This window comes from Megascapheus bottae, chromosome 9 (genome assembly GCF_031878675.1).
Source record: "Megascapheus bottae isolate mThoBot1 chromosome 9, mThoBot2.hap1, whole genome shotgun sequence".
NCBI classification, from domain to species: Eukaryota; Metazoa; Chordata; class Mammalia; order Rodentia; family Geomyidae; genus Megascapheus; species Megascapheus bottae.
The window spans coordinates 58,668,448-58,685,396 of record NC_143517.1 but is presented as its reverse complement, the minus strand read 5'-3'; the positions used below and the strand labels follow the sequence as shown (position 1 = coordinate 58,685,396).

The 16,949-nt window shown below is 45.0% G+C and overlaps 1 long non-coding RNA gene across 3 annotated transcripts in view; it reads right to left on the bottom strand.

The window, feature by feature from the left end:
• The window catches only part of LOC150059240 (uncharacterized), a 168,788-nt gene that overhangs the window by 34,961 nt on the left and 116,878 nt on the right, over positions 1-16,949 (bottom strand). Inside the window, exon 1 of one of the 3 annotated variants that reach the window (XR_016536615.1) lies at positions 10,219-10,719. The exons of the other annotated variants lie outside the window; for them this stretch is intronic. This is a non-coding gene — a long non-coding RNA (uncharacterized LOC150059240). Of the gene's footprint in view, positions 1-10,218; positions 10,720-16,949 lie in introns of those variants that run through there. 3 annotated transcript variants of the gene reach the window in all.

The following is a 16,949-nucleotide window of genomic DNA, read 5'->3' as shown; positions in this document are numbered from 1 at the left end:
TGGGAGGAGGCGGTGCCCATCTCTGCTCTCCCGGTCAAGAAGGCTCTGGCTCCCTGGATATTGGCTGTCCCACCTGTAAAGATGGGGTTACTGCATTGATGGGGTCAAGTTCTAGTGGATGGGAAGCCATTCCGTGAACCACAAAGCTCTTCACGCACTCACTACTACCACGCTCTGTCCTATCAAGAAAGAAATCCTCTTGGCTAAGCAATGCATCCCCAGCAGATTCCCTGCCTGGTTCTGATAGGAGGGGAGCTATTGTATTGAGATGAAGTTAAATGATTCCTGACATCTAATGAGAACCGGCACAGTGATACCGGAGGCTCTTGGGGTTCTAGTAAACACATCCCCCCCCCCCCCCCCCCCCCGTGTAGAGACAAGGGTTTGCTATGTAAATCAGGCTGAAACAATCCTGCCTCTGCCCCTGCTTCCCAAGTGCTGAGATAACAGGTAGGCACCACCATATCCAGAAAATACTTCTGACATGGCCCTATGGGAATGGTGCAAGAAAGCAGTATGATGTGTGCCACAAGAGCCCCCTCCCCGCCCCTGAACGAACAGACGCCTTGCTGGTGTCTGCTCTGTGCACATCAGCTGGCCCTGCAGCTGTCTGTCTCCCCCGAGGTACACTAGGGAATTACAGTCATTTCAGAAAGGGAGGCACAAAGAGAGGAGACAAACTTTCTGAGTGCCCACCCCAGCAGCTGAGGTCCCTGAGGCCTGGAATAGCCAGGGCCCAACAGGCCAAATCCTAATTCCTCACCCCAACTCTCTGGGCAAATCCACGAGGATGGCAACTTCCCAGGGCTGCCAGCCAAGTAGAGCTCTTGCCTGGCCAATGCCAATAAGAGCAGAAGCCTAAGAACATCCCTGGCACTGGCTCTGCCCCACCCTGTGCTGGCAGCAGAACAAAGGAGAGGTCAGGGAAGGGGAGCTAGGGGTGGGCATCATGCCCCCAGATCCACCTTCACACCTCCTCCCGCCACCATCGTCCTCAATTCTGCCTGGTTTTCTCCAGGACACACTGGGGCTCACGTCACAGAAGGCACTCCTAGTGCTCCCTTTCAGGTGCTCATGTGGGCCGAACCCCAGAAACAGATAATGCCACCCTGGGAAACTTACCCAGGCTTTTCAGAGACGTTCAGTGATCCATGAGCTCTCAGTACTCACACCAAGTGTGCCAGGCAGCCTGTCACGTTGACAACTGGCCTGGGCAGGACACTCCCCTTGACAGAATTCCTTCATGAGTAAAATATAAGGTTTAACATGCATTATGTGTATTTTGCTATCAGGTAGTCCAGAACCTACCATTTCCTGCTGCTACCTTCTTAGTTGCATGTTCCCTAGACAGTCATTTGATTTCTCACCTTTCTCCCTTTTGAAAACTCAGGAGAAGCTGGGCATCAGTGGCTCATGCTGTAATCCTAGCTACTCAGGAGGCCGAGATCTGAGGATCACCATTCAAAGCCAGCCTGGGCAGGGAAGTCAATGAGACTCTTAATTTCCAATTAGCCACCCAAAAGCCACAAATGAAGCTGTGTTTCAAAGTGGTAAAGTGCTAGCCTTGAGTAAAAAGTTCAGAGACAGCACCCAGGCTCCCTAGTTCAAGCCCCAGGACTCTTCCCTCCCTCCCTCTCTCTCCATCTCCCTCTCCCTCTCCCTCTCCCTCTCCCTCTCCCCCTCTCTCTCTCTCTCTCTCTCTCTCTCTCTCTCTCTCTCTCTCTCTCTCCCTTTCTCTCTCTCTCTCTCTCTCACACACACACACACACACACACACACACACACACACACACACACACACAGCATCTCATGAGAGCACTCCCTACTGCAGAATCAAGTAAGAACAGTCAGGAAGTACTGGATATAAAGCAAATATTCCAACTAAGAGCCCGGCTACTCCCTCTAGCTCACCCACACTGCATTCACAAACTGATAACCTGCATCAATATAATATGCATGCCCTGGGATCTGAGTCCAAAGTGCTGGGCAGATAAATGAGAACCACTGCTGCCCAAGCTCTGTCCATACAGCTAGGATGGAGCTGCCCCAACTCCTGCCATCCGCTCATTCAATGGAGCTAGCTGCCCAGCCAATGGCACCTCCACCCTTATAGGAATGAAAGGTAGTAAGAGCAGTGAGTAGAAGTAATGCAAACACTGATCAGTTCATGAGTGAATAAGCAATCTCAGAGGCTAACCTAATTCATTCTTACAAGATCATCCATTTATCCCACAAGGACTTTGTAAGCTTTGCAACACACAGGATACTGTCCAGCTCCAGTCCTTGCAGAATGCAAGTCATTCAGACAACAGTTGAAACTCCTGTTTCCATCGCATCCATCACCAAAGCAACAATGAAGAACAATAAAGCCTCAGTGTCATATGCACTAGGTTGGTGTCCACACATCTCAGTAGGCAGGCAGGTGGCTTAGAGGGTTTTACTCATTCAGAGTCTGGAAATACGTTGGTTGACAATTGGTCTGGGAGAGCATGATTGAGTTTTATGTATCCATTATCCTTTTAGAACTGAAGAGTCACCCCCAGACAAACTCCTGCGAGGGTGGAAGCTCAACAGCAGAAAACAGAAACACTTTACAAAGCTCAGCTGGTAGCATGTCTGTTTAATGGCTTATCGGACAGAATGATGCAGAGCTGCACAAGAAACAGGAATGGAAGAGTCATTGGGGACACTCCTGTAATCAACTCACCACATCCACTTATAAATGAAAATAAAAAGCAAGCATCCATAGATGATATTACTGAGAAAAACTAAGGGAACTAAGCATCAGGATTTCCCTGATATCGGGTGACTTGTTCTGTACTCAACTGAGCGACTGTCTTTATGGCATAGTTTCCCAAGCACTATCTGGGCAGTGATACCCCAGTACACCAACACTGTGGACTTGGTACCAAACCTGGGCTCTGCCGTGAACTCTTTGGTGCAGTCTAAGTATGGATAGCACAAATGGTGGATGGCCAAAGCTAGTACAAGTTCTGTTCATCCAATGCCTCTCTTTACCAATACAGAAGGAAAGCAACTAGCAACCAGCTAAACAGCTGAAATCAGCCAAAAGCCCGATTTGGAAAAGTGGGTATGAATTAAACAGCTCCAGAGAAAGGAATGCAACCTTCCTGTACTTCCAAGCTCCATAAACCCAGGGTAAAGGTCAAGTAAAGACTCTAAGTTAATTGATCCATTTCCACCCACTTCCCACCCCCAAATGTCCTGGTTTTCCTGGGGATAAGGAGAGCACAGCACGTAGTAAACACCTCTCATGGTCTGCAAAGCTGCTGACTTGAGACAGCAAAGAAAGGGCCTAGCAGGGATCAGAGCCAACAGTCAGCATCTGGCTCACTGGCTCCAGGCTGGAGCCTAGGCAGTGACATTGTCAATAAACTCCCTAGGTGAGTCCAATACAGGTATTTCTCAGGTCATTTTTGGAAGCTTTCAGCTATCAAATCACAGAAGTGAAGCCTGCCAAAGGTGTGACATATTCCTGTTTCTATGGAAGAGACAGAAATAAGTGGAAGTGCATGCGCATGCATACACATCTACAGGAAGAGAGAATGCAGTAATTACCAATGACCGAGCACCTGACAGGCCAGCACTACTTTAAGCCATGTGTACACACAACCTCAGCTGACCCTTACAATAACTCTGGAAAGTAGAGGAGATGTTTATGGCCACTTTCCAGGTGAGAATAGGGAAGCCCAAAGAAGTCAAGGTGCCTAGAGGCATCCTCAGATTTCAGACCCTAGGTCCAGGCACTTGCTTGGAAGGGATGGGGTACTGCTTGCTATGGGAAACCAGAGCCTGTCCTGCAGTAGCATTTAAAATAGATTGTAGCCGGCTCATGCCTATAATCCTAGCTACGCAGGAGGCTGAGATCTGAGGATCGTGGTTCAAAGCCAGCCAAGGCAGGAAAGTCTCTGAGACTCTTAAAGATGTGAGTTAGTATAATGGTCTGTAATCCCAAGTAAAGGGAAACAAGGGTAACAGGATGGTAATCTGACAGTGGATTTGGCAAAAGGGCACAACCCGATCAGAAAAAACAAGTGAAGAGTTGGGGGTCTGGCTCAACTGGTAGATCATCTCTCTTATCAAATGCAAACCCCGAGTTCAAATCCCACCATTACCACCACAAAACAAGAAGACAGTAAGGGCTTCAACAACTAAGCAGCTCCAATATCCTTTCTGGCCAAGGCAGTGAGCTCACTGCCAGCTTGCTCACCTTTTCAATGGCTTCATTCTATCACCTCTCATGTCCTCCTCCCACCAACACTCACTGGCTTCTTCAATTCTTTCTGCCAACCCACCAAGCAGCGGAGTGTGAACAAGAATGTGGCACTCCTCCAGGGCTCTGTGGGCACTCAGGTGAGAAATGTGCCTTCCTGCCGTCCCTGGAGATCTTGCTGAGTCCATTTCCTCCCCTCCTGACAAAGAGGTGAAGGAGCCTCAGGGAGACTGAAGGGCTTGCTTAGGAATCCGGCAGCCGGCCCTGTGTTTGCGCGTTAGCATTATCTAACACAGAGCCTGGGCTCTGGCCTCCTCTAAGATGTGATTCACACCCTTTGTCAAAGCTCTAGGGATGTCAAAGTCAATAACCTGGCTGGAAACTGTGTTGACTATCCATACTTGAGGGAAAGGAACTTCCTGTGGAATTATTAAAAGTAATGCAGTGGCGGGAGGCGGGGAGAGTTGAGAATGGGAAATATGTTGCTTCCCAGCACAGGGGGTACTGGGGCCAAGGACATGGTGTGCTTTCTAAGCACAGTTCAGGAATAGGGAAAGCCCAGTTCTGGGCCCTTTGTGCCCAGGACTGCTGGGGAGGCCCCCAGGGCCATGTGCTGGCTCTTATTCTGTGACGCTTACTGTCCACGTGGCTTCCGAGGACAGGGATGGGCCTCTAGCCAACAGCCTCTGGACAGACTTTGTTTGGCAGGCTTCCCTAGAAAGGAAGACAGAAAGATATTTCCCCTCCTGACTCTATGTTTCCCTAGCTGAGGAAATCAGAAGGAAGAAAGGTGGGGAAAAAAAAAAAAACATGGGAAGAGGTAACAATGTTCAAGAAGTAATGTACCCACTACCCGACGAATGTAACTGTAAATCCTCTATACATCACCCTGATAATATAAAAATAAAATTAAAAAAAAAAAGAAGGGGCCTCCATACTGCAACTGGGGGTAGAAATCCAGATATCCAAAATTAATCATGGTGCTGAGTGCTGGTGGCTCACACCTGTAATTCTAGCTAAGCAAGAGGCTGAGATTTGAGGATTGCAGTGAGAAGCCAGACCAGGCAGAAAAGTCCCCATGAGACTAATCCACAACCAACCACTGAAAACACAGGAAGTAGATCTATGGCTCAGAGTGATAGAATGCTAGCCTTGAGCTAAAAAAAAAAAGACTCAGAGACCATCCAGGCCCAACCAGCAGAGGGTTGACAGCTGCAAGCACAGCAGCTCTAAGTATGGGAGGATGACTGTAGGGCACGCTGGTGGGTGCTGGTGGGAGGACTGCATGGGAGGATTTGAAGGGATGGGGCCACTGGACCCAGGGAGACATTCATAGATGGAATCATCCTTGTTTCTCACCTACTGTCCTCTTCTTGCCACTACCAAAAGGGGAAGCAAGGAGAAAGAAAACTCTCAATGGTTACAGACTCTGGAGCCAATGCCTGGCCTTTTCATCTAGACTAACTACTAACTAACTTCTAACTACTAACCAGCTGTGCAGCCTTGGGTCTCTCATTACTGTTAGTCTGTCACCCACACTGTGATGAAATACTTGCAGGAATCAACATAAAAGAGGTTTGTTTGTGGCTCCTGGTTTCAGAGGATTTAGTTCATGATGACATGGCCCGGGGAGGCAGAATATCACAGTAGAAAGGAAATATACTGCAAAGGAAGCTGTTCATCTCATGCAAACCAGGAAGCAAGTAGGGAGAGGGGAGAGAAAAAGAGAAACAGAGAGTGACAGACAATCCAAGGTCACTGTGCTACAGCTTATTTCCAAAGAGCCAAGCTCCCAAAGCTCCTTTTGCTTCCCAGTCCCCACCAAACTATACCCTCACTGACCAATGCAGTAATGCCCTGGTGACGGCAGAACTCTCAAAACCCAGTCACCTTCCTCCCCTCCGAGCCCTGCCACCTCGAGATCCAAGTGTCAACCCCTAATCTCCAAGGGAACAATTCGGATCCAACCCATAAAAATTACTCTGTGTTTCAGTGTCCTCAACATAAAATGAAGATATGCAAGAGTCCAACCTTAGGACACCACTGTAAGAATGCCACGGGTGACGCCATCTCGATTTCACATGTTCAGTGTGCTAGCTTTGACGACAGAGTAGAACAGCGCACCCACCACCCGTAAGTCTTAGGAAACATTACTTGACAACATATGTGCCCTCTTTAAAGGGTAGGCAGCTCTTGCACAGAGAAATGCTATTAAGAGAAGAATGTGCTAAAAAACACTCGGATTTTTCAAGTCCTGAGAGGAATCCTTGTTCAAGCAGGGCAAGAGGAGGCCATTACACATTCAGTTAAGAGCTATTTTGATGTGTGGTTGTAGGCCCCATGCCTAAAAGGGACTTCACTGCCCAGATGCCTTACTCCTTCACTCAAGATGGCTTTGATTGGCATGTGAGTTTCCCTAGAGCTAGAAAACTGACAGATAACATGGTGGTAAACTCCACTAAGTGATAACTGTTGGTGGGTAGAGAGATGAAGAGCCTGAATGGCCAAACATGCTCACTCTGAGACCTAGAAGAAGCAAGGCTGGATGTGTAAAGGAGAGCTAAGGGATGAATGAGTCACCTGGAAATCGGGAGAGGGACCCAGAGCCTGTGTTCTCAGTTGTTAGAATCCTCTACAGACTTCCTCCAGTCTTCCTAACAGATCTCCGCGGACTTGGTTTAAAACAACACATGTATCATTATCTCTAAGACTGTGGGTTGGCTTGGCTGAAGTATCTGCTCAACGTAAGGTTTGGGTTGCCTGGGCTCACATAGGAAAGCTTTGGAAAGATTCTCTAAGCATTTCATGTTGTTGGTGAATTCAGTTATCTGAGGCTGCAGGATGGATGTGCCTGCTTTTTTTGTTGGCTGCTGGATGCTGAGAAAAGTGGGTCTGTACATTGAACTGACCACAGCCTAAGTCTCCTCATTCCTAGTATCACTCCTGACATACTTCCTGGTATCTCCTGATCCCATCAGAGAAAGTTCTATTTGTTAGGGTCCATGTGATTTTGGACCCACTTACTTAATTTTAGACACTTTCCTTATTAAGAATCAGTTGGTTAGTAATCTTAATGGCATGTGTAAAGTCACTTCCACTGTATAAAGCCATAGTTATCTATGTGAGTATGACACTTAGGCATAAGAGGACAGAGAACCTCCCAGAGGTTCTCAACATCACTCAATAATCAAGAAGGCCCATGACAGACACTGACACAGCAGGATGTTGGATTCTAAGGAATTACGGAGAGAGAGGCATTTGGAGAGGACTTAGGGAATGGGACGGCATCAGAAAAGGTTCTGAAGAGATTCTCTCAGAATCTGGAGATGGTGCGGAATGAAGAAAAGTGTCTCAATGTGACTTGAGGGGCTAGAAGCTAAGGAAAGGCCAAGGGAAAGCCACACATGAACAGTACCGCAGGAGTCAGTGAAACGCTATGGTCACTCGCTCCTCTCCTGGAAGGCAGATATCTGCCTTTCTAAGAAGGTTCCAAAAACCAAGATGTACAATGTCATGGCAATTCTACCACATGAGCAATAGAGCCAAGTAGGCCTCTATGGGCAAGTCTGCAGAATACTCACGACACAGTGATCAATCATGGTCTATGGGTTTCCAGTACCAGAAGAAGGAAGATGAAGAAGATGGGGGAAGGAGAAGGAAGAAGATTAAGAAGAAAGGTAAGGAGAAGATAAAATCATTTGTGAGCCTATATGAGCTTTTCCAAAACAACGGTTAAAGTTTCAAGTATTTTGGAAACCCTGATTTTAAACCTTTGTCTCCCACCAGCAGCAAAGGCAGATGAACTTTCAATTTAAAGCTTCTCTCCTCTCCTGCTCAATTGTACATATGTGTGCATTTGGGTTTATAGAAGCTGTCAGGCTCATAGTCCAGTTATTTCGAGAATGGGCGGATGTGATGGACACGACCTCTGCCACACTCGAGCCTCAGTGCAGTATAGCCAAGCAGGCACTCTGCTCGCTTTCCATCCTCTACGACAGTGAGCCTTCCCTGTTCTCCTTCCAGTCCCATTATCTTGGGAACCGACGACCCACAGATATGGATGCCCAGAAGAACAACCTGGGCACGCATGAGGCCAGGGGTTACAAAGGGAACAACAGAGAGTGAGGGAAGGGCCGACGCTGTCCAAACAGAAGTGCACCTGCTTCTACTGTCTCATGTAACTATAACCCCTCTATACATCACCTTTTATAAGAACAATTTAAAAAATAAAAACTTGCTAGGCAAAGAAAAAAAAATGGGCAGGATGATGTGCTTCAAACTGGCATCAGTTACTCTTTTTTTTGCCATTCATTTCGTAAACTGGTATGATCATAAGAATCTTTCACATTATCTATTATCTTACATATAATGTATCTTTTTTTAATGAGCATAACACAAGCTTTTCCCCACCAACGCCCCCATTTCCCAGGCTCTCCTGGGAGACGGCAGAAGCATCCTGGCTGCTTCCAGCTCATACAGATGCAGGGGCTCTGACGTGTGAGTGAAGACTGGAAACCCTGCCCGGGGAGAAGGTCCAACACTGACAGCACTGCTGGGAAAGGCAGGGCCCACGCCAGTCACACCTCCTCAGGGGAGGGCTTCCTCAGCTGCAGACTGAGCCACTGACCTCAGGGCCCATCTGCTGCAGTCATCATGAATCACACTCAGGGAGCGCAGGGAACGCTAGCTTTTCTAGGGCTAGCCCTTCCTCCTGGTGTCAGACCCAGAGAAGTTCTGCAGGCTCCCGACGGTAGCTCTAAGGGTTGATCCTAGAGCTTTCTCATCTATAATGCTCTGCCTGGCCCAAGAGCACAGGGACAGGATTCGTGGTCGGCCTTAGGAGGCTGCTGTTGTCCCCTAGGACAACACTCTGCTTGTCCTTCAACTTTTATTGTTATTGCCACCTGTAGCAATGATTGGTCCATCTGCAACACTTAGGCAGTTCCCCGGACTCCCTTCCCATGTGATGGCTCCGTAAAGCACACACAAGGTCATTGTGGGAAACAGTTATGATGCTATTAAACTGGTATCACGTGCAGCCATGAAGATGCTCAGACATGTAGTGGAGATGGGGTCAGCCTCGCACCAGAACCTCCGCTCAAGCTGGATACCGGCCCAGGAAGTTAAGCTAATCAGGACATCCTGTTGACGTGTATGTGTGTGTGTGTGCATGTGCGTGTGCACCGCACACACATACATGCATACATGGTTTTATCTGACCTTTTATAGCATCTTCTTTCCCCCATTTTGTTTCTATCACTATGCCCTTTGAACATTTTGCATTGTCACTTTTGTCCCATAATTTGGTCATTTTTAACCGCCATGTTCACATTTAAATAGCTGGAGAAGAATTTTTTTACACATGCTACAATGCCTTCAACTACCTGCTATGATAGAAGATCAATTTCCAATCCTTTTTAATATTTTGTTTTGTTGAGACAGTCTCTCAGCGTCACTGAGGCTGTCCCTGAACTCATGATCTCCCCTCCCTAGCCTCCAGAGTTCTACAGGTATGTACTTCCACGCCTGGCCTCTTTCTGATTTCTCATGGTTATAAATACCACCGCAGCCAATATTTTCGCAGATTCACAAGAAGGGTATGTGAGACAGATTTCCAGATTACCAGTTACAGAGCACCAACTGACTGACCTGCAGGTGCAGGAGGGTGTGTGAAATTGGTAGTCTATCTGCTACTGGTGTGTGCAGGAACAGGATGTGACCTGTACTTCAATCATATGCAGAGCTACTTCTGATTTGGGGAAGGGAGTACCTCCTCCCTGAGAGAGGGCTCTTACCCTGGCAGGTGACAGGCTAAGGTGGCTGCTAATATAAATAAGGCAGTTGGCAGTCAGGTGCTATAAATTCATGTTAAAAAAAAAAGAAAATTAAGGAAAATGCAGCTGACTGTATTAGGTGTGTAGACAACACAATTCTGATCACTTCATGAACCAGACAGCAAGCTTTTTAGTGTGTCATGGGCCTACCTGTCTGTATTGCCATGGTCACTTCTCATCCATTCTCCAACATTCTTCAGGAAAGTCACATCTTGACACAATGCATGGAAATACAGCATTACAGCTCCCTGGGATCTTGACACAAAACCAAAGAACTTTGACTTCTGCTGAAGACACCTGGATGTGAAGTTTGGTGGCTTTCCATCAACCCTCCGTTGATCCTCCATCCTGAGTCTGTGCTCCTCGGTTCATAAGCAAGTGGGGTGACAAAGCCTAGGTAGTCTCAAAGGCCTTTCTCCGACGTTCTCCAGGGTCCTGGAATCTAAGAAGGAAGCTGCTGATTCAGGGAAGCAAGATAGCCCTCACATGGACCTAGATAGCAACTTCCTCTGTACTTCAAATTCCCTGTACTAGAGTGCTGATGAGGACAGCCATTTTTCCAGCCAGAACATCTCCATTGCACCTATTGCCTATGTAGCCTCTTTGAGTGTAAGCACACAGAAGGTATAGTTCTTGTTTCTTGCTTCCCCAGCAGCAGTATGGAGAATCCACGCTCTATTCGTTCTTCCAGAACAAAGCCCAAGAGGATCTACAGGAGGACAGCAAAAAACAGGTGCGTGTAAATTGCAACCCAGCTTCATGATGGCCTGTTAATCATAGGATGCAAATCTACCCTCGGTCATACAGACAGATGTCCATTACACATTCTCTAGGGGATAAACTAACTACAGGACTCCAGGAAGAGCCCACAGAGCCACAAGAACCTTTGTGAGATTATTTCTTTGATTTTTTTTTTAAAGAAATAGTGCTAGGTCCCGTGATTTCTTAAATCTATGTTTTGCCAAGTTATTCAGCTTTATTTCCTAACAGTGTTTAAGGACAATGCTGAAAAACTACAGCCTTCAAGGTAAATCTCTTTCTGTTTGGCCTTTGAACCAAGAATGAATTTTGATATTTAAAAATATTTGGGAAAAAAAATCATAAGATGAATGAATAGGATTCTTTGACAGATCTAAATTCTGTGAAATTCCACTGTGCAATTAAGTGTGGATGGTGCAGAGCTGTGCATATTTGTTATATGTCTAGGTAAAGGGATGGGCAGAACCTGGAATATCCATCCTTGACCCTCTGTAGAAGCCAGTCCAAAGACTCAACAGAAAGAGACAAATAATCCAATCTTAAAACCAAGTTGAGGTGTCATCAGGATGATCACATTAGAGTTCACTTTTTTCATTGTTGAATAGGGAAACAGAAGCCCCAAATAGGAATTTAAACTAAAGGATACACTGCTGGAAATGTGGGGGTTTCTACTCATTTCTTGGAAAGTCTGTACAATCTGTGATCTTTCCCGAATAGCCAGCTGTGACATGCCAAGAACTTAACTGCACAGAGCCCAAAAGAAGAGTCCAGGGCAAAATTATTGTGAAAGAACACAGCATTCTAGAAATCACCGAGTTGCATTTATCAATAGCTGTCCTGTTCAAGTTCCCTGTTCTTGGTTGGTTCAGTGCACCTACAATTATTTCATTTTCAAATGAAATGGAGGTAAATGAGGTCGTGCATACCACTGACCAGTCTCAGTATCTTCCTACTACTGTGAAATGGACTAAAATGCCCATCTTCTCTCCCCACTGGGTTCAAGAGCCACATCCCCTGCCCTAGTCTGTGTTCTGTTCAAATCATTATCACCGTCACCTACCTAACACAACCAGACATGGCCAAGCTGATTCACACAAGCCAAAGAACTTATCTGAAATAACTCCCGATTTGACAGTGAAGCCAGACATACAAAGAGGGGCATTTCAAAACCCTAACTTCCCTCCTCCAAATTAGTCAGCTTCTAGCAATGATGAGAGTCTGAGAAAGTCACAAAACAATGAATCTCCCCGGGCAGCACCAGTGAGGGGAAAACTTTTTCTGCTCTCATTAGAGGACTCTGGAAGTCAGTATTGATTGAGAGCATCATATTATTCACTAATCTCCTATAGAGATTAGCTTATCCTCCTTTAGAGATGAGGATGAGCTCCCAGAGAAAAGCTATGCAATATGTTGCCACATTGCATGCAATCACACTGTGAGCAGCCAGGCTGTGCCTTCAAATGAAACTCTGGGAGTGGGGAATTACACGCAAAAAAAAAAGGGAGGGGGCCCAGTGGTAGAGTGCTAGCATGTACCAAGACCGGTGTTCAATTCCTCAGTACCACATACGTAGAAGAAAGCCAGAAGTGATGCTGAGGCTCAAGTGGTAGAGCTCTAGCCTCAAGAAAAATCCAAGGACAGTGCTCAGGCCCTGAGTTCAAGCCCCAAGACTGGCAAAAAGAAGAAGAAGAAAAAGAAGAAGGAGGAGGAGGAGGAGGAGGAGGAGGAGGAGGAGGAGGAGGAGGAAGGGACGGAGGGAGGGAGGGAGGGAGGGAGGGAGGGAGGGAGGGAGGGAGGGAGGGAAGGAAATGCACTCATTACCTTACTTATGTAACTATAATCCCTCTCTCTACCATATTTACAATAAAATATTAAAAAACAAAACAGAACAGTATCTCACTTTGAGAAACCAGGGATTTCTGGGTGCTATTGGCTCACACCTACAATCCTAGCTACTCAGATGGCTGAGACCTGAGGTTCAGTCAGAAGCCAGCCTGGACAGGTAAATCTAAAAGACCTATTTCCAATAAAGAAGTTAAAAAAAAACAAAACAGAACTGGAGGTGTAACTCCAAGTGGTAGAGCCCTAGTCATGAGTGCAAAAAGCTGGTTCAATGCTAGCCTTGGTTAGGAAAGTCTGTGAGAAGCGTACTTATTTCCAATTCACTACCAAAAAGCCAGAACAGTATGGTTCAATGGTAGAGCATCGACCTTGAGAAAATGCTCACATGCAATACTCAGTACCTGAATTTAAGATTTGGTACACACACACACACACTCTCTCTCTCTCTCTCTCTCTCTCTCTCTCTCTCTCTCTCTCTCTCTCTCTCTCTCTCTCTCTCTCTCTTCCCTAAGCTCCAGCCATGGAAGTAGGAACACGAGAGGGAGACTACATTTGAGGACACGTCAGTTACACATAGATGAACAAAATCAGGCCAATAAAGCCTCTACTGAAATGTTGAAAAGCAGTTGCATACGTCTGTAGTTCCTAGCCTAGCACAGCAGGACAATTTATTTTGTGTTCCTGTCAATGTACTCAACACTTAGCAAAATGATTCCTGCTGTTCAGGATTAGAAGTACAATTTCTACGCATTGGCATTCCAAAAATCATACCCTGTTGTGCTATGCTTCTTATTGAAATCAACCCATTTCCTGTGTCAGAATCTTATCAATAACAATGTTTGAGAAGTTGGGTGCCAAAATACGCAGCAGGATGCATGCATTTTTTTTTCCCCTTGAAAATAATATTATTGTCTGGCCCTATACACGTGACTTTCACCAAGTTTGTTCTTTTTTTCAACAGTGTATAGTTGGGGGGGGTGATGCTATAAAATTCAAGGTTTATCCTACAAAATTAAGAAAAATGAGGGGAAGATCAGTGCGCTGGGTGGGATAGGGAAGGTGATGACAGGGGAGGTATCAATCAAGACGCAGTGTATCATAAACTTTCATTGAATCTCCTTTGCACAACTCCTTAAAGATAAATAAAAATATAATTAGCCAGTGTCAGTGGCTCGTTCCTGTGATCCTAGCTCCTCACAAGGCTGAGATAATGAGGATCGTTGTGTGAAACTGACCTGGGTAATTAAGTCCATGAAACTCTTACCTCAATTAACCACCAAAAGAGCCTGAAATGGAAGTGTGGCTCAGGTGGTAGTACACCAGCCTTGAGCAAAGAAAGCTCAGGGATAGCACCCATGCCCTGATAGAACCAGCACTATCTTACCTATCTATCTATCTATCTATCTATCTATCTATCTATCTATCTATCTTTCTATCAAAATTTAAAAATGTGGATTGTACTCATGAAATGATATGCTGATATGAAACTTTTGTACAACTATTTTAATATAATTAAAAATATATTGAAGACCAGATATGATATATATTGATTTATCTCTGTAGATATATCTATAGACATATAGATAGATCTATCTCTCTATACAGATCTTTGTCTGATTTTCTGTAACTTACAAAGTTACTCTTTTTTTCTAATCCTCAAATGGTTGCACAGGGGGGTTACAACAACCCATCCATTTTACGTGTCTAGTGCTTCTTGATCAGCATCTCTTCCCTCATCCTTCCTCAGCCCATCGCCCCCCTTTCCCCAAGACCAGTTGCACATTTCCTACTATCTTTTTTACAAATGTACAATGAATGTTCTGACTGGCATGTCTTCTATGATTGACCCTGTGTGCTATGCAGGACAAACACAGTAAGTCATTTATGCAGTAAATGTTTTAAAAGGTAGACATACTTTGTTATCAAATATTTTTTGTTGTAGGTAAAACAGTTCATAACCAAAACACTTCTCAATAATTCATCTTGTCATTTCTTTAGCCATACTTATTGGGAAATAATTATATTTGATGAAAGATAGATTTTCCTCCCTTCTTTACCTTCAGGCTCTAAAGTGTTTCTACAAATCAATCAAGCAGGTATCTAATATTTTATATGCTGTTGAGCTGTGATTAGTATCTTCATACTTCAGAGTTAGCGAGACTATTACATAAAATGGTCATGGGCATTAATGCTGACTCAGCCGTTTACTTATAGTATCTGGAAACATATGACCATAATTTTGTGGGAGGAATACTTCGTTAGTCTTCTCTTACCTTAAGCAGAAGAGCTAAAGCATCTAAATGAACCCGAGATACAAAGTTCAAGTGAGGTATCGCCTTAGCTTCTGGTTTCCAGATAGGACTGGCTGCAGACTTCAGACCCTGGGCACCATAAATTGCACAGCCATAGAGTGTAAATGAGCAATAACAGGATGCCCAACCTCAAGCCCAGAACACTGGAGCTTGATAAAGACATTCACAGATTCTCTATTTGCTTACCAATACCCTTGTAGTCATAAAAGTTCCATTCACGGGGATAGCAAGCAAGGCTGAGCAACTCAGAAGGCACAAATAAAATTGACACTTAGGAGCTACAAGAAGAGAGTTAGGGGCAGCCCAGGATGCTGAAGAAAGTGGTAAAAAGCATTCTGGAGAATAAGCCTTCAAAGGAGTCAGGGACTGGCAGGACAAAGTGGCAGCTAACTCACAGAACACACCTAGTGCCCGTGGGTTCTGTTCTGTTCTGTTTCTGTTTTGACTTTTAATAATATTTGACTGAGTGACAAACTGGAAGAATTTCCCCCAGACGCAGGAGGCTACATCGATCAACACCTGCAATAGCTTGAGGCATACAATAGGTTATCACTATAGAAACATTACTTTTGTCTTCATTCCCCTCTTCTCAAAGTAGTGTGGGCTCTAAATACCAAACCTGTCTGCAAAATAAATTCATCTAGCTGGGCGAGGTAGCTCACGCCTGTAACTTAGCTACTCAATAGACTGAGATCTGAGGATAGCAGTTCAAAGCCAGCCCCAGCATTAAAGTCCATGAGGCTCTTATCTCCAATTAACCACTAGAAAATTGGAAGTGGGGCTGTGGCCCAAGGGTGGGATGGTAGCTTTGAGCTGAAGAGCTCAGGGGCAGCACCCAGGCCCAGAGTTCAAGCCCTATGACCCACTAAATAAATAAATTCATCGAAAAGTAATTTTTACAATATCTATACAGGTCTTTTGATTGTCAAAAATTCTTAGGAGGGTCAGCCTCTGGTAGCTCATTCCTATAATCCTAGCTACTCAGGATGCTGGCACCTGAGGATCATGGTTTGAAGCCAGCCCACGCAAGAAAGTCTGTATCACTCTTATTTCCAATTAACTACCAAAAAAGCTGGAAGCAGAGGTGTGACTCAAGTGGTAGAGCATTAACCTTGAGCAAAAGAACTCAGGGACAGCACAAAGGCCCTGAGTTCAAGTCTGTGACCAGCACATACACACAACATTTCTTGGGAAAAACTATAATAGTTCTCTAATTAATTAGATTAAATCATTGCTTTGCAACAGAGCAAATGTAATGACCATAAACTGCAAGTTTCTAACTTAAACTCTTCTGGCAGGACTGAACTGATACAAGGTTAGGAATAAAGTTCTCCTTAAAGCTTTCAAAGGTGAAGGCTGATGGTGTAGATTAAAGAGGCTCCAGCTTTGAACTGCCTTTGTGTCAACCTCTAATCCGTGAAAAATGGCTAACGGAGTGAACGGAAGGAATTGTCTCCTGAGCAAAACGACGTGCACAGGAGAAGACAGAAGAAAACGGGCTGAGCACAGAGGCCTCTGAACTCATCGCACATGTATGCAAGCACACTCATACTCAACCCATAGTGTAAAGATTTTCCCATCCCATTCTAACATATGCCTATTGCTTGGCAAAATATCAGAAAGTAAAATCCTCCAGTGTCTCACAACTTCCAATCACATTTCCTAGAAAGGCAGTTAATAGAAAAAATAATTCCTTCCCAGAACTTCTCCTAGGTGCAGAATATGTTTAAGTGCTACATATTGTTCTATCTTGTTTAAAAAATAAAACAGAATGGGTCAATTCTGCATGAACTATACTACCATTTGTCTTTCTCAACACAGTAAATCTGTGATGTCTACCAGCCTGTATTAAGCCTTATGAGTCTCCGTTTATATTGTATATTGATTTTCAATTTTCATTTTGAAATAATCTCACATTTATAAAATAAAAGAGAATTCCTAACCTTCTGACTTCTCGAACACTGATAC